Raw genomic sequence first — 21,276 nt, forward strand, 5'->3', positions numbered from 1 at the left:
AAGTCTTCACTTGGCTGTGGAAATGACTCTGGCATGGAAAAAGCATGTGACTCTGACTTGGGAGGAAGAATAAGCCATAGCTCTCAAAGGACAGAAATCCAAATAACCGGTTTTCATGCAAATATGCTTATAACAAACAAAGCAAGGCGAAAGGAATCCTGAAGACATAAGATGTGTAGGCAGAATTATTTATAAACTGTATTATTCTGAAACTGCCCAAGAGGCATCAGCAAGTCTTTAAAGGTCCCTATGATCACTGTTATAAGTACTGCTGGAAATAACATACAGCAGTAATAAACCATGGGTAGCTACAGAAGCAGGCATACCATTTACTTTACCAAATGGGGTTTATTTTTCCTCTGTAGTCTCCTCTTAATAATATGAGCCCCAAAGTGAGGTCTGTGTCTGGATTTATGAAGTCAGTGAAAATGGGGGAGGTCCCAGGTCCTTGTGTATGCCAGCAACTCTGTAATCATGCAACAGCTTGCTGGGCAGGGGATGTGGTTACCTCCATGTTCCGCACATTCGTTAGGCCTGTTGGTGCTCACTAAATCCTTAATGGGGATGACACCACGACAACCAATGGAGGGTTATAAATGCCGCTACCTCAGGTGCAAAATTAGGGGCCAGACTTTGAGGCCCCTATTGCTGAGCCTACGGATTTTTCTATTAGAACTACCACATGAAGGGATATAGAAGCATGCTTATTAACATCTTCACCCTCTATAGAGTAACTATTTGACTGCAGTGAGGCAGGTAACATCTCCTCCTCTGTTCAGTCACCTTTAGAATAAACAGTAATCAAGTGCCTCAGAGTAAAGAATAACAAGGATGCTAGCATGATGGCAGGAGCAGAATAGGAAATATGTGTGTACATATACATACCTACATATATATACGCATATGCACATGCATATCCATGTTTACACACGCACACACACAGATGAAAAAGAAAAAGAAAAACATGAAGAAACACTTTCAGAACAGGCTATTTTAAAAATCAAGACTCCATTAAATAGAGAAATTAGGTCTATATAACCGATGTAGAAATGTATTAACTAGTGCAAGATAACAACATGGAACAATCTAGTTATTTTTCTCAAATGCTAACTTCGGTGAGGGCTAGAGAGAATTCAAAACCTGACCTCTCTTTTTTGGCCTATGGAGTGCACCATGTCAAAGAGTTGGTTTAGGTCAGTATATGAGGGGCTATTAATATTGTTCCTCATAATCTGAGAAAGCAATTGCAATTAATTGTAAAGCTGTCCCCAGTGCTCTTTCCAGCTCTGTACCCCTGCCCTTTGCAATGTGACACTCAGTTCCTCTCTTCAAGTAGTAGAGTTCATTTCTCCACCCCTTGCATCTTGTCTGGCCTTATGACTTGCTTCGGCCAGTAGACTGTAGCAGAAGTGATGGTGTGCCTGCTCTGAGGCAAGTCCTAAGAGGCCACCTTGGACCAGCCAGCCATAGCTGACCTGACAATTGACCACAGATACATGAGAGAGTCCAGCTAAGTCTGGCCCAGACTAGGACAACTGCCCAGTCTACCCATGGACTCATGACAGATAATAGTTATTGTTTTATGACCTTAAATTGTAAGGCAATGTGCCTACACACCACTAGCTACACAATCCTGGCTGATATTATGGTGAACAAGTTACTTCTCTAAATAAAAGGTAGTTTTTACATTCCTTTTTGGACATAGATTACAGCCATTATTATCAATTTTGCTATCTCATGTGAGATGCATTTCTCAGTACTTCATACAACTACTACAATTAATACTTGAAAAACCCAGATTTTTGGTATGGTGCGTTCCCTAGATGGGAAATCTGAGTCTAGGCACAGCGACAGTAGTTTCTTTTCATCGCCCCTCCACATTAGAAAGGTGGTTCAAAGGAACAGCTTCGTTACAGGAAAGCTGTGGGAGGATTAAAAGTGATCCAGGCAGGGGGCGATGGGATCCAGATGGAAAGTAAGGTACATTATGAATAGGCAAACTCCCTAGTAACCTTTTCATCCTCAATTGGCACTCTGAACCAAAATCAACCTTAAAAGCTCAAGATGAAATGCATTCCAAAAAATGGCTAGTATCTTTAAATTATCATGAACAGGTACCAACTGGGACATTGGTCCCGGGATGCTCTTTTGTAAGTGAGCAAAGACAAACATCCTAATATTCTTTCTACCTAAAAACCAAAATCTAATTGCTGAGCAGACTCTTCCTGGGCAAAGAAATCTGAAAATAACCAAGTATTCAATCTATTCCATCGTTTGAATTCAAATGATGAAAGAAACCATATACTTTTAAACACGGGCTCTCTAAAAACACTGGTGATCACAACATATTGACGATCATAACATAGTCTACAACTTGGAAGATACTGTAAAATATCAAGGCAAAAAAAATTCTGTTCCTTTGAGCCCTACAGATTTACTGTTTTGGCCCAGGGGTACCTTGAAACTGAAGCTCTCCTTGTGGAGACAGAGGCAATAGTGGGAGAAGTCACAGTTATTACTACTTTTAACCACAGTCACATGTGTTTCTATGGCCCTGTCCGCAAATACCAGCATCACTAGTAGCAAAGAAACACAAAATTTAAATCAGAGTGAATTTCACACTTGAGGCAACAGGCAGCTTTACATTTGGATATGACATTCAGAGCTATGTAAAAATACTACTTTGCATACAGATTATTGAATGCTTTGTCTTGGAAACCAATTCATGTTCCGTATGCCAGGACCCAGGGAAAACTGGCGATGCTGACTGGCAGACTCCTTCATTTAAGTTACAGAATTCCAAGAAGAAATATAATTTCCCTCAAGCATTTTTTACAAAGAAAGGAAACCGGTAACCCTTCGGGGATTGAGTTATAACACTTAGAATGAGAGAAATATATCTTTTGAAAGACACAGAAACTATAATTTTCCCCAAATTGGTAGTGAAAATAACTACAGGAATTTGCACATTCATCCTAAATAATAAAGCACAGGTCACCAGATTATCTTTTTTTAAAACTTAACGTTCTTGGAAAGTGATGTCTGAATATTTAAAAAATTAATTGTCGTAATAAGAGTTACTAATTATTGAGGATCTATCATATGAAAACCTGTGTAGCTGTTTAAATATGGTAAGCTCACAACAATCTATCAACATAGATATTATTGTTATTCCAACTTGAAAGATAAGGAAAGTGATGTATAATTTGCCAGAAGCCCCATTAGAAACACACTAATGATTTAAATAAACAGCTTTGAATTAAACCATTTTAATGCTGTTTTTTTTGTTTCCTTCCACATTTATCATTCATATTTTGCTGCTCTATGAACACATTGAAATCAGAATCATGTAAGAACCAGACTCCTCTAGAACTTTCTTCTATTTCCTTTCTCTCTTTTCTATGACCTCACAGTTCTCCAAATTCTTCTATCCTCCATTTAGAAAATAATTTTTTTTTAATTTATCTTCTTATTTCCAAGCTCTTGCTGAGCTAAATTTCATGGTTACACCCCAGGAAAGCAACATACCAATTTTGGACAGTAAAGACTTCATCATGACTGACATGCCTCTGATTGGTCCTCCAGGTGGTAAACTATGTTACCCAAGATTCAGGAGTAACCTGCCTTCTTTGAGGACATCTGTCTGCACTAATGCTTTTTACCAGCATACATATTGGCATCTCATTAACATTTATGTGTATGTGTTTTCATAAATAAGAATTTAAGGTTGGTGAAGACAGCAGTGGGTCTTACACTATGCGTTCTTTTCATAGCAGATACATTTTAATTCAGATAACTAAAACCTACTCAAACACTTTGACCTCAAAGCTGACATGTAATTAATCTTTAATGAGTTATTAACATTCTTTGCAAAGTTTTATAAGGCCTTGCTAGGGATTAATAAAATTATTAAAATTTGAAAAATTAGCCTTGAACAGATGAGTGGGATATTTTACTATCTTGTCAGGTGGATAACATACATGAATACTAAGTGTGTGGGAATGTACCACTTGACAAAGGGTGGCTTTTACAAACATTTGCATGGCACTCTTAAACTATTCATCATCTGATGCATAGTCTTTTCATGTGTTTCCAACCAGAATTGTCTTATTTTTCATTCTAAAAATCTAAAACACAATAGAAAAAAAGTATGTGAAATCCAAGAGAGTATAATATTGAGACTGTGCATTAACTATCATAAAGAACACATAATTCAAGATTGATGGCAGTAAAAGTTTAAGACACTAAATATAATTTGAGTTGGCTTCTTTACCATTTCAACAGTACTGTGATATTGAAGTGGGTATTATGGTTTCCTTTTGGAGAATTTTCCAAGTTTGAGTAAGACAATAGATGTGAAAAATGCCTTGTAAAGCATAAAACATTAAGCTGTTTTTATCATGATGTGATTATTAGAGACGTAAATCACACTGCTTGATCACATAGTTTAAATTATAGACATTCTCTCTAGAAATGTAAACTTCTAAGGCTACCAGATACTGATGGGTTGGCACTATCATTTTGCATTCTCTCAAATTTAAATCAGAATTTAGCAACATGCAGTGAAATCTACAATGGAAATACTTCAGATTCTGTAATATAATGAAACATAATTCCCTGCTAATAGCTAACACACATCATCCTGGTGACAATACATAGGGAATTTCAATGATACTACAGAACTGCTTCCTTAAGATTTGAAAAGTTTCAGATTCAACTTCCGGAACACATTAATTATGCGGAGATGCTCACTAAGGTTGACATCCAGGAAGTCTGAGCTCTTGGCTGTTGTGCTAAAGTGAGGCACATTAAGTGGTGTGCAGGCTCCCTTCTCTTTCTTCTCTATATTCAGACAATTGATTAATGATGGCACAAGAACACAGTAAGATCGACTGTATCTTAAAATAGCAGAAGGATTTATTCCTCCAGTTTCTTGGACCTGTCATTTTTATTATAGAAAAAAGCACATACAGATATCTCAGACTGAGCATCACCATTGTCTCTGAGGCCAGCAGGCAGTTATGTATTCTTGGAAATAACTATTATGATCAATCAGGCATTTAAAATTGAGCCACTTTGGGGCGCCTGGGTGGCGCAGTCGGTTGGGCGTCCGACTTCGGCCGGGTCACGATCTCGCGGTCCGTGGGTTCGAGCCCCGCGTCGGGCTCTGGGCTGATGGCTCAGAGCCTGGAGCCTGTTTCCGGTTCTGTGTTTCCCTCTCTCTCTGCCCCTCCCCCGTTCATGCTCTGTCTCTCTCTGTCCCGAAAATAGATGAACGTTGAAAAAAAAAATTTAAAATTGAGCCACTTTAAACTGTTTGAAAATTGATTAATACATGTATTTCATCTGATTTCCCTTTCATATTCTATCTCCTTTTGGGCCCAAGAGATAGAAATTATTCCTAATATAGTCACAGACACTCGTTGAGTGTGGTCCGAGAAAATAAACTATATTAGATAGTTACAAATGCAGCTAAGTATTGTTGTGTTATCAGTTGTAAGACCCTCCCTAATTTTAGAGATGTTAAAATATAAAAAGAATTGTGACTTAGAATACATGATATAAATATGGCATATGTATGCATATGTGTGTGAGAGAAGGAAGGAAAAAGATAAATTAAAACTTGGCAATAGAAAAATTCAATGATTTCGAAAAGTTACTTCTCAAAGTATCTATCAGAACATTTAAATATACTGTTTGCAAATTTCATGTGAAAGCAACTTTCCAGGTATATTTTTGATTTCATTTCAACATTAATAACTCTCATGGATTCTGCATCCTTTTTTATCATTATTACATTGGATCTGACCTTCTAGGGTGAGAGGGATTGAGACTGAATAAGATTCATCAACAGGGATAATGTATCTTGGAGAGGCAAAAAAGTTTTTAAGCATTCTGTTGATAGGGCAAAAAAAAAAGAACAAAAAACATTAACCAAAAATGGTTAACAATTTTGTTGCCTTCACTCTCAAGTTTTCTGTAAGGCAGTCTAAAGGTACTGTGTTCATTTTCTCACTTCCATTCATTCTTTAATCCTGATCTGCAGGGTCATCTTCTTTCCCCTCAATGTGTGTGCATGTGTGTGTGCTCATGCACCTGAGTACATGTTTTAATTACCAAATCTCAAGTCACAAATCCTACATTCTTCTTTCTAAGAAGAACTCCTTTGAGTTCTTAGGATCTGATTTTCCAACAAATGATTATTCATGGATGTCCTGCTCAGCATGTCTCAAACTGTACATACCAATCCTTCTTTCTTTTCTTTTTCTTTCTTTCTTTCTTTCTTTCTTTCTTTCTTTCTTTCTTTCTTTCTTTTTCATTTTTCTTTGCTTTGTTTTTTTTTTTTTTCTTTTTAAGCAGCACATGAGACAGCAACAATCTTTTCTTGTTGGAAGTCCTCCTTTTCTGGAATTATATCTCTAAGTCCTTCTATTTCTTTTTCACCTTTTTCTACCTTTCTAAAGCATGAGTAACAAACACAGGTCCCTGAGGCCCAGGCAGGAAACAGGAGTAAGAGAATGGAGTCTCAGCAGGTGAACACCAGGGAGTGGTAGGGACCAAGACTAACTGGAAAGTGCCTGCCCCACCCAGAGAGGTACTAACTGCCCTGCCCCACCCAGAGAGCTAACTAAATGTACCCATTTGTTCCCACACAGGAATATGGTCCTAGTGTTCCCAAATCATCCGATTTTTTAAAAATATTGAATCGCTTATTTTAAAAGGAATTTGCCTTCCATTCAAAATACATCTGCAAGTCAAATTTAGCTCTAAGGCTGCCAGTTTGTAACATCTGCTCTAAGTAAATCTTGATATCATTCACTGGTTTCCCATTCTGTATTTCCCCCTAAATGTAGGGTATTTATTGATTTCTGCTCATGGTCTCCATAGCTTTTGTCTTTACTGTCTTCCTCTTTGTCCTTTCATCCAACCTGTCTCTTTGTTGGTGGTTCTCACATCTACACTCCTAGTTCTGATCCTTCCTTTGAGTTCTTAGGAAATGATTTTCCAACAAATGATTATTCATGCATGTCCTGCTCAGCACGTCTTAAACTGTACATACCAAATCATCGTCAAACTTGGTCATCTTTCATTTTCCACATCTGTTTACTGAAACTTGTGATATACAATATATATTTTTAAATTTTTATTACTTTATATTATTTTATATATATATTGAAAGCTAGCATCACATAGTGGTTAAGATCAGTCATTGGAGTCAAACCACTTAGGTTCTAATCCTACCTCCCTCATTACTATGTGGCCTTGGACAAATTACTTTACCTATCTGTACCTCACTTTCTCCATCTGGATGTGGGGGTAATAAAAGTACCTACCCCATAGGGTTATAGTGATAATTAATTTTTTTTTTCAACGTTTATTTATTTTTGGGACAGAGAGAGACAGAGCATGAATGGGGGAGGGGCGGAGAGAGAGGGAGACACAGAATCAGAAACAGGCTCCAGGCTCTGAGCCATCAGCCCAGAGCCCGACGCGGGGCTCGAGCTCACGGACCGCGAGATCGCGACCTGGCTGAAGTCGGACGCTCAACCGACTGCGCTACCCAGGCGTCCCTATAGTGATAATTAAAAAAAATACTGACTAGATAACAAGATACAACATGGGATTTTTTTTTTTTTTTTTTTTTTTTTTTTATTGTCCAGATTTGCAGAGTCTGGGCAATTTACTCAGGTTTCACTAATGGAGTGTCAATGTAGTTTTATGATTCTTAGCTTTTCAGTTACATTGAGGGTATAAAATACGTGCTGTGGGTTACTTTTTAAAGATGGGTAGTTTTTTTCTTTAAAGGAAGAGGTTTTGTTAGCCTATTCACTGAGTTTAGCTATGTGCTAAATGCCCTTCCAAAGATGTAATGTGTATTAAGCTATTCAATACTCTGAAGAATCTTATAAGTTTCCTATTAGTCCCATTCTACAGATGAGGATACTAAGGTAACTAAGTACTTACCTAATGTAACAGAGAGTCTACATGGAGAAGCATAGAAAGTCAGGCAGTCTGGCCCTGGCTTGCCGTAATTCATTACTGCACTGGACAGCATCTTTGGAGTTGTCAAGGGACTGTTGCCTTCCTTGTCCCCTCTCCATGGGGATGCTTTCCCTTCACCTGAAGCCCAGTGTAGAGGTTTCAGAGAAAACACTTTGAGAGCTTGATATGTGCCTTCTGGAAAGTGGGAGATTCTTGAGCTGGTATCAGACCCACATTTGAAGATAAGAGACTGGAGAGTGACATTGCCACCAATGGCAAATTGTAGGAGCACCTTTACCACGGGGCAGCTGCTGGTGCCATAGAGGGCATCTTGAAGAATAATACTCCAAGAAGAAGGTAGAGAACAAGAGCAAGGTAAGGAGGGAGTGAAGGGCCCCACCTCTTCTCTCCTGCCCACTTCTGAGCTTGAGTTAGGCCTGGGCTAGCAAGGGAACAAGTTTAAATTGGATTAGGAATTGAAGTTTTGATAAGAGAACTATACTTTTAATTGGGTTATGGGACCTCATCCAAGAGCAAGGAAAAATGAAACAACAGAGAGGCTGAGCAGAGCAGGGCTGCAATGATGTTCTGCACCTCATGGCTAAGATCAAGTTCATTTACTCCTCTAAAACCTTTAGAACTCTCCTCATTACTTCCGCAAGAGGGACTGAATCCTCTAATATGTCATCTGGTGCTTTTCAACATCTAACCCAATTCTATTCCTTTTACCTTTATCTCTCGTCACATCCAAACCTAAATCTAGTCAGGCTCCAATGATACACATGGCACGCAAGCCCATCATTCCACACCATTAGGAGGCTGTTCTGCACGTCACTCTGCCTGGCATAAACTTTGCGCCAGATTTTTGCTCATCCTTTAAGATTTGGCCAATATCTTACCTCTTTAATGAAACCTCAAGGATTTCCCCAATGGAATTAATCACAGCTACTTCTCTCACATCTATTATCTCATCCTCTCTTAAAATAGAATTAAAATTAGTGCTTTATACACCTTTCTCATCTACTACATTTTAAATGAGTTCCATGAGGACAGGAAGACATCTTAGCTTTTTTTTTTTTTTGTATCCTATAAAACACTCAGCAAATGGGGTATGTACACAGAATGCACAATAAACAATAACACAATTACAGCTTAGTGAGTATTATAACCTGAGATCTTTCTCACTTTCAGAGCACTTGTAAAATTCTCAGGAAAGTCTATGTTATATGGACTTTTGTAGGATTTTTGTTTGAAAAGGAAACAATGATGTCTGGACACATTGGTATCAAAAAAAAATTAGAAAAGAAATTGTCCCACATGTCAGTTGGTCCTTATATTTATATATTAAGCAACTACAGTACTAGAATGAATACATGTCAAATAAGTCAAAACGATATTTGATGGTAAGTAGATAAAAATTTCAAAACACAGTGAACCTTGAGCTCAATTAACAATGCACAGAGTCCACGTATATATGAAAGCAGTAAGTGTTGGAAGGTAGAACGTCTGGATGACTCCGTAGAAATAAGAATCTATTTTGTACTTTGCCAGATATTCAATTCAGGGCTTGGGCAGCAAGCAGCAAATGCAATCATAGATTACTGTAGGCAGCTAGCCAGCTATATTTACCAACACACAAAAAGAATTTTAAACAGTTAGATTGGACAGTCCTATAAAAGCAAAAAGAACTGAGGCCACTCAGCATCTGCAGAATGCAAAGGAAATTCCTCAGGTCATTATGCTAGATGATGAACAGGACTTACTATAGGCAGCTTCTGATTTACAGCACTGGTCATGAGGCTCAGTCCAGTTGGACAGGCAGGTACACTGGCTAGTATCAAGGTCCCGCTGAGAACTATCATTACTGATGTGGTGCAGCAGGAGGCTTAGGCTGTAGAAATAGGTCGGACAAGCTACATACAAACAAATAAAAGCATTCTCCCTCCATCACTGAATTGAGCACGGGCTGGTACGGCATTTGATATTTCAACAATGCTTTTGGCTATGGCAGGCACTCTTTTTGCAACCTACAGATGTGGGGCCAAAAAGAGAACAACCCTAATCAAACTTCTTGACCTCTTAGAAATGTAGCTGGCTTGGAAATTAAATATTGGATACAATATTTAATATCAATAACTATTGTCTCATTTTATAGATATGTACTGTTGGTATGGACTTGACTGATACTCTAGTCCTCAATTACTAATTACATGACCTCAGACAGGTGACTCAATTTTTCTAGATTCAGATTTCTCCTTCATAAAAAGGGTAAGCAATAGTACCAATCTCAGTTAGTTGTTCAGATTAAATGAGTGAATTGATAAAAAACACAGCACAGTGAACATAGAGTAGGCACTCAGCATGAGCTCTGAGTAACATATTTGCAGTATATTGCATATGCCTGTATTTACCACATAGTGTTGTTATTTACTTCACATTGACTTACATATTATTACACACATATAATTATATACTATTGTTTAGTTGAACCTCTTCCTTCTATATTCAGACACTAAGAGTCAGAGCCATTTATTTACTTTCTTAAAGTGGCTTGACTATATTTAAAAGATCACATACGTCTTCTTTTTTTTTAGAAAACTTTTTTTTTTTTTTACTGTTTGTTTTTGAGATAGAGAGTGCACGTGCTAGCAAATCTTTGATGAGTATTACTTATATATCAAGAGTTAGGGAATACAAAAATTGAATGAATGATAGTTTTAATAATGGGCAAGAGAAAAATTCTAATACAATATGATGGGTGATACTCTGGAAGGGATTTAGTATTTTTGTTTGTTTTTATTTACACATACCAGAAAATGAAAAAAATCTCTGAAAAATTACAACAGCCAATAAAAGTGGAGGGAGAGAAAAATTCATTAGTGGGAAGAGCAATGATAAATGACACTGCATTTTAAAAGGACATGATGCTTAGGGTACATGGGTGGCTCAGTCGGTTAAGTGTCCAACGTTAGCTCCGGTCATGATCTCACGGCTCCTGGGTTCAAGCCCATGTTGCTGAAGTGACAGCTCAGAGCCTGGAGTCTGCTTTGGATTCTGTGTCTCCCTTTCTCTCTCCCCCTGCTCTCTCTGTCTCTCTCGAAAATGAATAAATGTTAAAAAAATTTTTTTTAATGTTTAAAAGCACATGATGGTTGGGGGAATGAGTAAAGTATGGAGAATGTGTGTGATAATTGTCAATATGCTAGGAGCTAGGGACAGGTTGATGATGGTCATTTAGTGCCCGAAGCTCTTTAAGCTTCATCACAGAAGGCATCAGCAGGTCATTGAGGGTCATAATGTAATAACAAGATTAACTTTAAAGATCTGAGATACTGTAGAAGATGATAAGAATAGGGGAAAAAAACAGCTCTTGGGGGCCCTTCAATGGATATGTACTAAAAAATGACAGCCAATTTGAATATTAACTCTTTGAAAACAGAGGAAGCTAAATCTCCTGAAGACCAGATATGCCACTCCTCAACTTAATGCCTTTATATCACTGCACCTCAACTCTCTTCCACTCCCACAATGGGGAGATGAACGCATTGGTAATGACATACGCATCAGTCCTCAGCCACGTCCCTATCTTAAAACTGAATTTGCACAATAGCTTTTTGAAAGGCCTGTCACTGCTTCAGTGTAGACTCTTTGTTGCACTTCTCTGTGGGAGCTGACATTTTGCTGATACTTCATCAGGCTGGACTGCCTGCTGAGAACAAGATTGGTAAGGGATATGCATCTCACTGCTGGAAAGGATGGGGGGATGCATTATTTAAATACAATTTATTTTACAGCAACTTAAAAATCAGATTTAAGATCGCTTTCAGAGACGTTAGAAGCATATTATTGCATCTCACCTCTTCACGTCTGGGGATGGTTAATACTTTTAATTGTTGGAATAGTTTTTTTGTTTTGTTTTGTATTATGTGGGTTTTTTTGTTTTGTTTTTGGTGTTTTTTTTGGTTTTTTTTTTTTTTTTTTTTTTTTTTTTTGGCTTAGATAACTGTCTTCTTGTTCACAATAGTGCGTCATAAAGGAAACACCAGGCCTGATTTATGGTAGGTGTGTTACTGGAAGTTGGAAAATAGCTTAGAGGTTCTGTATGGGAACAAAATAGTTCCTCTAGATATGAGTTAGTACTCCAACTACATAAATTCTAGAGAAAAAAAAATAAGGAGCTGTGTCCGCATAAAACAATGCAACAGTTTTTTTTTTTAAATCTTCAATCAGCAAAAGCAAATAATTTTTGCTGTAAAAATAAATTAGACTTGGGTAACTAGTAAATTTTTTGTTGGTTGGAACTATTTGTTGGTTAATTTAATTTGACCAAAAAGGCCAAACTAGTGATCTGTTTAGAAACGGCAAAGTAAAATGGACATCTGAGAAGTAATCATTTCTTAGTATCAAGAAAGTAAGTAAAGGTTAAGAAATTACTCAGTGTGTTCAGAACAAAACTATTTTTCAGCTAGTGGTATGCTGGAGTTGTTACTACCAGCTTGGGGAGACCAACTGTTAAATTTTCTGGAATTTTGCAAGCCAGTTGACATCCCATTGGTTGCTTGACCAATCACCATGGTGAGAGACTTAACACTGTAGAGAATAGCCAGTACTGTCAGCCAAGATCTTTACATTTCAGAGGACCAGTTGTAAAACATTTACCAGATTACCTCTCCAGAAGGTTCCCACCTGTATTCAATATGGTTTTCATGATGTTTAATGATGTTTAATTATCATCATTTCATGATGATTAATCATGACATGATGTTTGATGATATGATGTTTAAAGCATAAGTTCTATTTGGAGTTAGTATCCTCTTTCTAGTGTCTTCTCCCCCATTCTCTCTAATTCTCTCTCCTTTAGTAGTGAAGGAGCCAACTGTGTAACATGGCAGAATTCAGAGAAGTTGTAACAAAACAACTGAGGGATAGAAAACGGGATTTCTGAAGACAGGGAAACGAAGAGTTATAAAGAAACATTACTTTCTTCTTTTCTTTTTCTTAAAAGAGAGTTTTAGTGGTGCTGTCAAGCTATGCTCAATATGCATGTCATGTGAAATAGGAGAAAACAGTCTTAAATCAAAAGAGCAGCAAGGGGCGCCTGGTTAGCTCAGGCGGTTAAGCAGCCGACTTCAGCTCAGGTCATGATCTCACGGTTCATGAATTCAAGCCCCGCGTCGGGCTCTGCACTGACAGTGCAGTGCCTACTTGGATTCTCTCTCTCTCCTCTCTCTCTGTCCCTCCGCCACTTGTTCTCTCTCTTTCTCTCTCTCAGAAATAAACATGAAAAAAAAAAAAAACCAACAAGTTTAATTAAACTGAAGGAAAAACATCTCCACTGTTATGGATACAGTGAAGGCCACCACCAGACAACACTTAAAGAACAGGCAACCATCCTACTTAGGTACTTAGTCAATGATTGGTCTGAAGATGATATGTTTTCCCCGTGATAGTAAAGGGGGAAACAGGTGAAGTAGTAAATACGGGTAAGACAAAATGCAGAAAGGAGGAAAATAGTCACTCACAGTCTCACCGTCTAGAGATGGCCACTGGTAACAACTGTTTTCCTTTCTACCATATTTGTCCATAGACATATGTAAGTATATGTCCTTATAAATTTGGGTCACTCTCTGTGCACATCATTTAATGTCACTTTAACGTCCACTCTCTCAACATTACACATTCTTCTAAAATATGAATCTTAATGGCCTCAGAATAGGCCACTCATGCATTATGGAATTTGTTCAATCATTCTCCTTTTGGTGGGTATTTAGGTTGTTTCCATTGTGTACTTTTAGTATTATAAATAATGCTGGGATAAAGAAGAAACTGGGACTCCTCCTCAGATTATTTGGTAAAAGGCCTGATACATAAGGCTAACCTTCACAGATTATCAAGGTTGTGACGGGATCTACCAAACCATAGCTGTCACTGCTCCCCCCCCCCACCCCAAACACTGTTTAGGATGTACAAAAAAAACCCCACACAATTTACTGTAATGCAGAGAGTTTTCTAACACAGTGAAATAAACCCTTTAAAAAAAGAAGAATTATTTCCCCCCAAGTATTTGTATTTATGACTACCAAAAATTGGAATTTATACAAAGCCAATATCTTTAGAAATAGCTTTTGGTCTCTCCCGCCTTGAAAACATATTACCTTGTATAGCTTATAAGTATTTTTACAGTTCATTATGCAAAGTAACTAGGTTTTAAAATTCTGTAAGCACCATAACAGGATATTTAGAAAAATGGTGTATGCATTTTTTCAAACACAAGCCCCTTTTTTAAATGCCACACACATTTCTTTGTGGAGTAAGCATGAAGCATTTTTAATGAGTCCTATCTTTTGGTTCTACTCATTTTCCAAAATGTCTTATTATGATGATTATATAATTTGTGTTTGTGTCTGCCTGTGTAAAATCAGATAATACCATATGACACTAAAATTGAACTGGACTAGGAGTTGGTGAATATTTTTGCCTATTCAATTCAATACATTATCTCATTTATCAGGTTGCCAATAGAATTACAATGCTATTACTAATCACCAAAAATTTCTCTGAACTATCATGATCTATTCTCAGGGAGCTTGATATCCTAGAATGGAAGAGTTGTAATATAGCTATTAAAATTAATATTTTCAAGAATGAACTGTTTATCTTTCTCTTCACTTGTTTTCAAATAGGCTATTTATATCATCTGACAATTGGAACAGTGTAAACTCTATCACTAACCGCTTAATAATTATTCCATTAAAGTTGAGTTAGACAAGAGAAAATGTCACTTCACTGTGGAAATAGCTAGTAACTGCCTTCTGAATATGGAAATTCTTACCTTTAAGCTTTTTTTTTTTTTTTTTTTTTAAGCAAAAAAGTAAGTTAGGGATGGCCAGCTGCTGTTCCAGCAAAGTTTTATACTGCTTGAAACGCTTGTCAACGTTGCCAGAACGACAGTCCTAAAATAAAAACTATACACTTACAGCCAGAAAAATTGTCAGGCAAAGACCTTAGCCTAACACTTTTGCTTGAGAGTTATCCTTAGGGGCAGTATTGCATGTCCCCCGAATGATCCTATGAGTAGCTAAATGCTGAATTCTATCCTCATGTTACATTTTATGTTAACATTTATGTTTCTGGTTTTATTTGCTTGTTGGTTTACAGAAAGTCCTCAGCACTGAAAATTAATTCAGATCGTTGTTCACACCTTATAAAATCACAAATAATCACAAGCAACAGACTCTTGCTACCTTATCAGATGCATTTGAAGTAATAATGTAAAAAATATCGGTGCTATCATCCAGCCCGCAGCTTCCCTCAAGTTCTCAAACTCTGTTTCAATGTAGTGGAGTGGAGAAGGTAACACAGGCAGGGTGACAGAGGTTATGTAAGAAGCACACACAGAAAGGAAGATAACAGGATAGTCGTTCTACTAGCTCTTTGAAGTGGGTTCAGTGCAACTAAGCGCTTTTTATGAGTCTATAATCTGATGAGGATGATAGATCCAGGCTAGTGGATCCTCAAAACGCCTTGCAGTCTAACTTTAAATAGTGTACTATGGTAGGTTGGTTCCAAGGATGGCCGCAACCACATCTCCCACCTTGCAGGTCTTTTGCAGTGAGATTTTGCTACTTCACTCATCAGAAGGTAGAATTCTTCTCCTCTTCCTGGATCTGGCTGGCCTTATCACTTGCATAACCCATAGAATTTGGCAGAAGTAATAACGTGTGGATTTTGAAGCTGGGCTTTTTTGACATGTTATGGCTTCTCTTTAACACTTTTAGGATGCTGCTACTTGGATTGTTTTCTCGAGATTGCTGTGCTTTGAGAAAGTCTAAGCTAACTTTATGAAAATGCCATATATAGGAAAGATGGGGTTCCCGGGTTGAGAAGCCCAGTCAGGCCTAGTTCCCAGCCAGTCTACTAGCTGAAAGGGGGAGAATCATCTTATCAACCCACAGGATCAAAAGAAAGAATAAATCATTGTTTTAAGCCACAAAGTACTGGGATGGTTCGTTACACCACAATAGATACTTGAAATACACCCTAACATAATATCTCATAGAGCAGTTAGGAAAAAAGAGCATTTATAAAGCTAAGAACTTTCCTGACTTTGTTGGTTATCCTGTCTAGGTCACTGACTCACATGTGGTACACGCTTTTCCTGTGTAACCAGGACAGTCACAGTTTTCAGGGGTTTTTTTGTTGTTGTTGCACTGACTTCCATTCTCACAGGGTCCACAGGAGAACTGGCACTCTGGTCCCCAGAGGCCAGCAGAGTAGGCTTGTAGAATAAAAATAAAGAAAAAGGAAGGAGTAAAGTCTTATAAGGAATCTCAACATGCTCCCCTATTTCTTCTGTTGTCTAAGTGAGTTAGAAAAGTGTTCATGCGTGTGTATGCGTCTGTATGTGTTGTGTGTGTGAATGTATCTACGTATCACTGAGCTGCAAAGAAAGGAACATTCGAGTAGCCTCCAAGGATTTATAGCACTTCCAAAGACATTCCCTGAAGAAATCAACATGATACCAAAACTTGTCACTTTGGAAACACAGATACAGAGGTGCCTTTTTTTTTGCTGAAAATGTGGTTTTTCAGACAGTAACAATGGAAGCAATTTTGATATATATCTTTGGAGGCAGTTGCACAGAACAAAACCTGAAAATGAGATGTAATTTGTAAAGGAAGCTTAGGAGTTGCCGTGCTTGGGAAACTGTCCCCAAATGGTTGCCTGAATCCTGTCCCAGTCTTTGCTTCTTTTGTAAGCCAGAAAAATCACCCCAGAGCTTTATAATTTGTGTATTTTATAAAAGTGCGCAACGCATAAAGTGGGCAAAGAGGAACATGTTGCTGCTTTGTTGAGCGCCCTTTGAACCGGAAAAGGATGGCTGATGCCACAGGGCCCGGTGAAGGCTCAGTGAGAGGGTCCAGCGTTTGTCCTACCATGGACTACTGGAATTAGAAGCCTCGTGGGAAGCATTCTTTTAACACAGGGAAAACCTGGGAACTTTCCTAAACATGACAATTGTGGAAAGTGGCATCCATCCAAGTTGGGCTGTGAAGTATCTTCTCATCCTGGGAAGAATCTCTGAATAACAGAATTGTGACATTTTCTGGGATGTGCATACCATTCCTGGCTATTATGTATCGATCATTACTCAGTGCCAAGCACTTTACATAAATTAGCTCACATTTCCATAAATATCTACATGTGATGTAAGCAATTTTATCTCCTTTTTACATAAGGAACTGAAACTCCAGGAGGTAAAGTGACTTACTTTGAGTCACACAGCTAATAAGTAGCAAAATAGGATTTGAACCCAGATCTTCTGGCCTTTTGAGACTGAAATTCAGCCACCATGCCTAACCTGTGCTACAATACGAGCACCCCTCAAGTCAACTGACTTGCTTTTAGACACCCATCAGAGCTCAAAGTTCAAAACCCGTCCAGCATGGAACTATGGTAACAAACATCTGTCCTTTGGGCTGTCGAGGCCTCCTTTGATGGACTCAGTGGGCTCTCTGGACCAGAGTGCTCCACATTTAGAGATCTGCCTGCAGTTGGGATCCAAAATACCACAGGCTAAAAACTAATCAAAATAAGGCAAAGACACTGTCATTTTCCCCTCCACCCGCCCTCTTTTTCGCTATTTCACAGATTCACATAGAAACCAGCTCTTCCACTCTTAGAAGTCATTGCTGATGGGCTAAATAAAGCCTGGTGCTGATTGTAGAGAGCACTGTTCATTAGTGCCATTGAAACGATCTGCAGTCTTTAATTAACTATTCATCGGCAATCTAGATACAGGTCTAGAGTTAAGATTTTTAAAGCTATGTCTGGCTCTAGGAGCACTTGGGCTACTTCACTTTTTTAAAAAAGAAAAAGAAACACAACAGGCCTGATTTTCATCATGCACAACTCTTCGAGAGCTCTTCTTGCCTTGATTTCAACTGCCAATCATGGCGATCCCATTCACCCGCTCCAGTCTGATTCATAATTTCATTTTGTGGTTAGACAAAAATATCAGAATTGGACAAAGTTATCTGATTGAAAAATAATATGTTTTCCAGAGATTATGGTGACCTCTCTATTTTGCTAATTTACATATACTTTCAACTCATTTTCCTTCACAGTGGGAATCTCAGAAGCATTTTCCAATAAAGTATATTCAGCAGCTGCTTTAAGGAAATGTTATCAGAATAAATTAAATCTACCCAGATGTCTGTATATGGTATTGTCTCCTCATGCGTTGACTTCCAGGGCATGACTTCTTTAGCGAGTTATTGAATAGGGGGGTGATTCTAGGTCTAAAAATCAGTTAAAGCAGGAGGAGGTTTAGAGATTGGCATGGGGCCTACTCTTCGATGATGTTAAACACATTTGTGTTATGTCAGGCTCGTGTTTCCCTAAGTTCTTTTCTCCTTAGCCTAGAAAGTCACAATGCAGCTACAGAAACAGTCCTTTCTCCACAAAAATCTAGATGGACACTGCTGCTCACATACTCCAGCTTCATAGCCATAGGACAACCTGGAAGCCCTCATTCCCATTCAGTCAGCTCCAGAAAATCCCTGCAGACCATCTGAAGTTGACAATGCAAGGAGAAATGTGTAATACTTGAAGGCAAAAGAAAACCTTCAATTTCAAGGCTTACCTCTGTAAGTGAATCCAACAGTATGATGGCTTCCTTTCAACCTAGTCTCTCCTCCTGATCTTTTTTTAAGTCTATTTATTTATTTTGAGAGAGAGAGTGTGTGTGTGAGCGGGGGGAGGGGCAGAGAGAGAGGGAGAGAAAGAGAATCCCAAGCAAGCTCAGTGTTGTCAGCGCACAGCCCGACGTGGGGCTTGAACTCACACACCGTGAGATCATGACCTAAGCAAAACCAAGAGTTGGAGGCTTAACCAGCTGAGGTACCCAGGCGCCCCACTATTCCTCCTGATTTTTAAAAAGATCGCTCTTTGGGGGCACCTGGATGGGCTCAGTTGGTTAAGTCTTCCAGTCTTGGTCTCAGCTCAGGTCATGATCTCACGGTTCCTGAATTCGAGCCTGACACTGGGCTCTCTGCTCAGCACAGAATCTGCTTTGAATCCTCTGTCCTCACCCCCTCTCTATGCCCCTTCTCCTCCTTCTCGAAAATAAATAAACATTTAAAAATTAAAAAAAAAAAAGATTGCCCTTTGGATCACTTAAAAAGCAAAAAGTTCACTTGACCATTTAGTTCTGATAATTGTATAATTATATTTGTTATATATTCAGTCTTTCTATGTATGAAAGAAAAAATGCTGTAAGAATTTCCTCTGAATAAACAGTTACAAATGCTTAATTCAGAATACATCATAATAATATAAGAAAAATTTATAAAGAATAAAAATTGAGGGGCGCCTGGGTGGCGCAGTCGGTTAAGCGTCCGACTTCAGCCAGGTCACGATCTCGCGGTCCGTGAGTTCGAGCCCCGCGTCGGGCTCTGGGCTGATGGCTCAGAGCCTGGAGCCTGTTTCCGATTCTGTGTCTCCCTCTCTCTCTGCCCCTCCCCCGTTCATGCTCTGTCTCTCTCTGTCCCAAAAAAATAAATAAACGTTGAAAAAAAAAAAAAGAAAAAAAAAAAGAATAAAAATTGAACCATGAACATTTATGTATTCATTTAAGAAAATACTTATTGAGCAACTCCAAAATGTTAGGATTATTCTAGGAGTTTGGGAATACTTTGGTGAACAAAGCAAACAGATAGCCTTCCCCCTGTGGTATTAACTTCTAGCAGGAAGGACAGGGAATAAATATTAGACATAATAATAATTGGAGTATGTTCTAATAATAAAAAGATTAGTATGTTATAAATACTATATATATACTAGTATACAATAAAAAATAGTATGTTAGAAGATGATACATACTTTGGAAAAAATTTTAAAAGTTCAAGGAGTTTTGCAAGTTGTTAATTTTAAGTAAGGCAGGACTGACAAGATTCAGTGAAAAAATGACATGAAACTTTGTGAAATAGTGAGAGAGCCAGGTAGATACCTGGGGAGAAGCTTTCCATGAGTCCACAAACCAGAGAAGCTATTACTAACATCTTGATCTTGGAATACGTTTTCCCAAATCGTATATACGCATGCACATTCACACATCTACATATGTTACTTATAATTGGAATTATGTCGTATGTAAACTTTTATATTTATGGATTTCTTAAAAATATTTATGTAATATTTAGACATTTGAAAAAAAAGATGATACGGATACCCCTATTTCAATTTTCAAAAACTTCTCTATGGTCAGAATCTTTGACTTGTGTTTATTTGAGTGATCTATCTTCAGGTATAAAGGAAACAATTCTTTAACTCTGGAAGCTAGTACCCTTGGTTGATTACTTCAGCTCAAAGAAACGATTGGTCAGCTTTAATCTTAAGATAAGATTCTCTGCAATGCGATCTTTCTTCTGCTCAGGCTAGCAAGGAGACAGCTAAAAGCAGAGGCTGAGAAGACAAAGTAAAATAACTTCATTGCCATGTGACTCAGTTTCCTCACCTGCAAATAGGGGATTAATAAAGCTTACCCATCTCCTGAGAACACTGGCGGATTAACCAATTAATGATCATATGGTGCCGAACAAAGGCTGAGCATTGTTATTAGAGAAGAAAGAAAATGTATCATCAGATTGTACCTTTCTGGCATCTGTTGCCTTGGTAACCAGATTTGCAGGTGCAACTGCCATTTTTGGCACTGCATTCCAGGGTGTTCTCCTCCACATACTGACATTCTGAAGAGCAGCCAGCTCCATAGACCCCCTTGGGACAGTCTGCAAGCAGATTGAGGCAAACCGGTCACCTGAAAACCATGCTTTGTTTCTTTTACATTGTCAGTGTACAGGCATGTAGTTCTGCAGGGCCCGATTATGGGGAAAACAAGGGGATCATCCTGACTGCCAAAAAAAGAAACAGAAAAACAAATGTCTTTCAAATCAGGCAATTCATTTGCTTTTTGGCAACTGGATGTGAACAGTGAAGCCTGAACTACTTAAAAGGCTTTGGTGCTTCTGGGAGAGAAATTGCTTCTCAGTGTGCTCCATTGGTGCCTATAGTTAATATTCTCCAAGGATTGTTAAGATCTGCCAGGCCCTATATTCATCGGGTCGCAGCAAGGGGATGATGGACAAGCACCGATGTAAAGGCTCGCCATTGTTTCCATTCCCTTTCAATATATGGTAATCGGAAGTAATTTTACATCACGTAGATTACACAAAACTTTCATCGTGGCAGCCGCATTTTCTTGGCCACATTCTTTTGGCAAATGGTGTTTGCCTT

At 38.3% G+C, this 21,276-nt stretch overlaps 1 long non-coding RNA gene across 9 annotated transcripts in view; it reads right to left on the minus strand.

The window, feature by feature from the left end:
• Positions 1-21,276, minus strand: part of LOC123611280 — a 211,775-nt gene that overhangs the window by 88,207 nt on the left and 102,292 nt on the right. For 8 of the 9 annotated variants that reach the window (XR_006718533.1, XR_006718532.1, XR_006718535.1 and 5 more), the window contains exon 9: positions 20,637-20,771. The exons of the other annotated variant lie outside the window; for it this stretch is intronic. This is a non-coding gene — a long non-coding RNA (uncharacterized LOC123611280). The remainder of the gene's footprint in view (positions 1-20,636; positions 20,772-21,276) is intronic. 9 annotated transcript variants of the gene reach the window in all.

This window comes from Leopardus geoffroyi, chromosome C2 (genome assembly GCF_018350155.1).
Source record: "Leopardus geoffroyi isolate Oge1 chromosome C2, O.geoffroyi_Oge1_pat1.0, whole genome shotgun sequence".
In the NCBI taxonomy this organism is placed as follows: Eukaryota; Metazoa; Chordata; class Mammalia; order Carnivora; family Felidae; genus Leopardus; species Leopardus geoffroyi.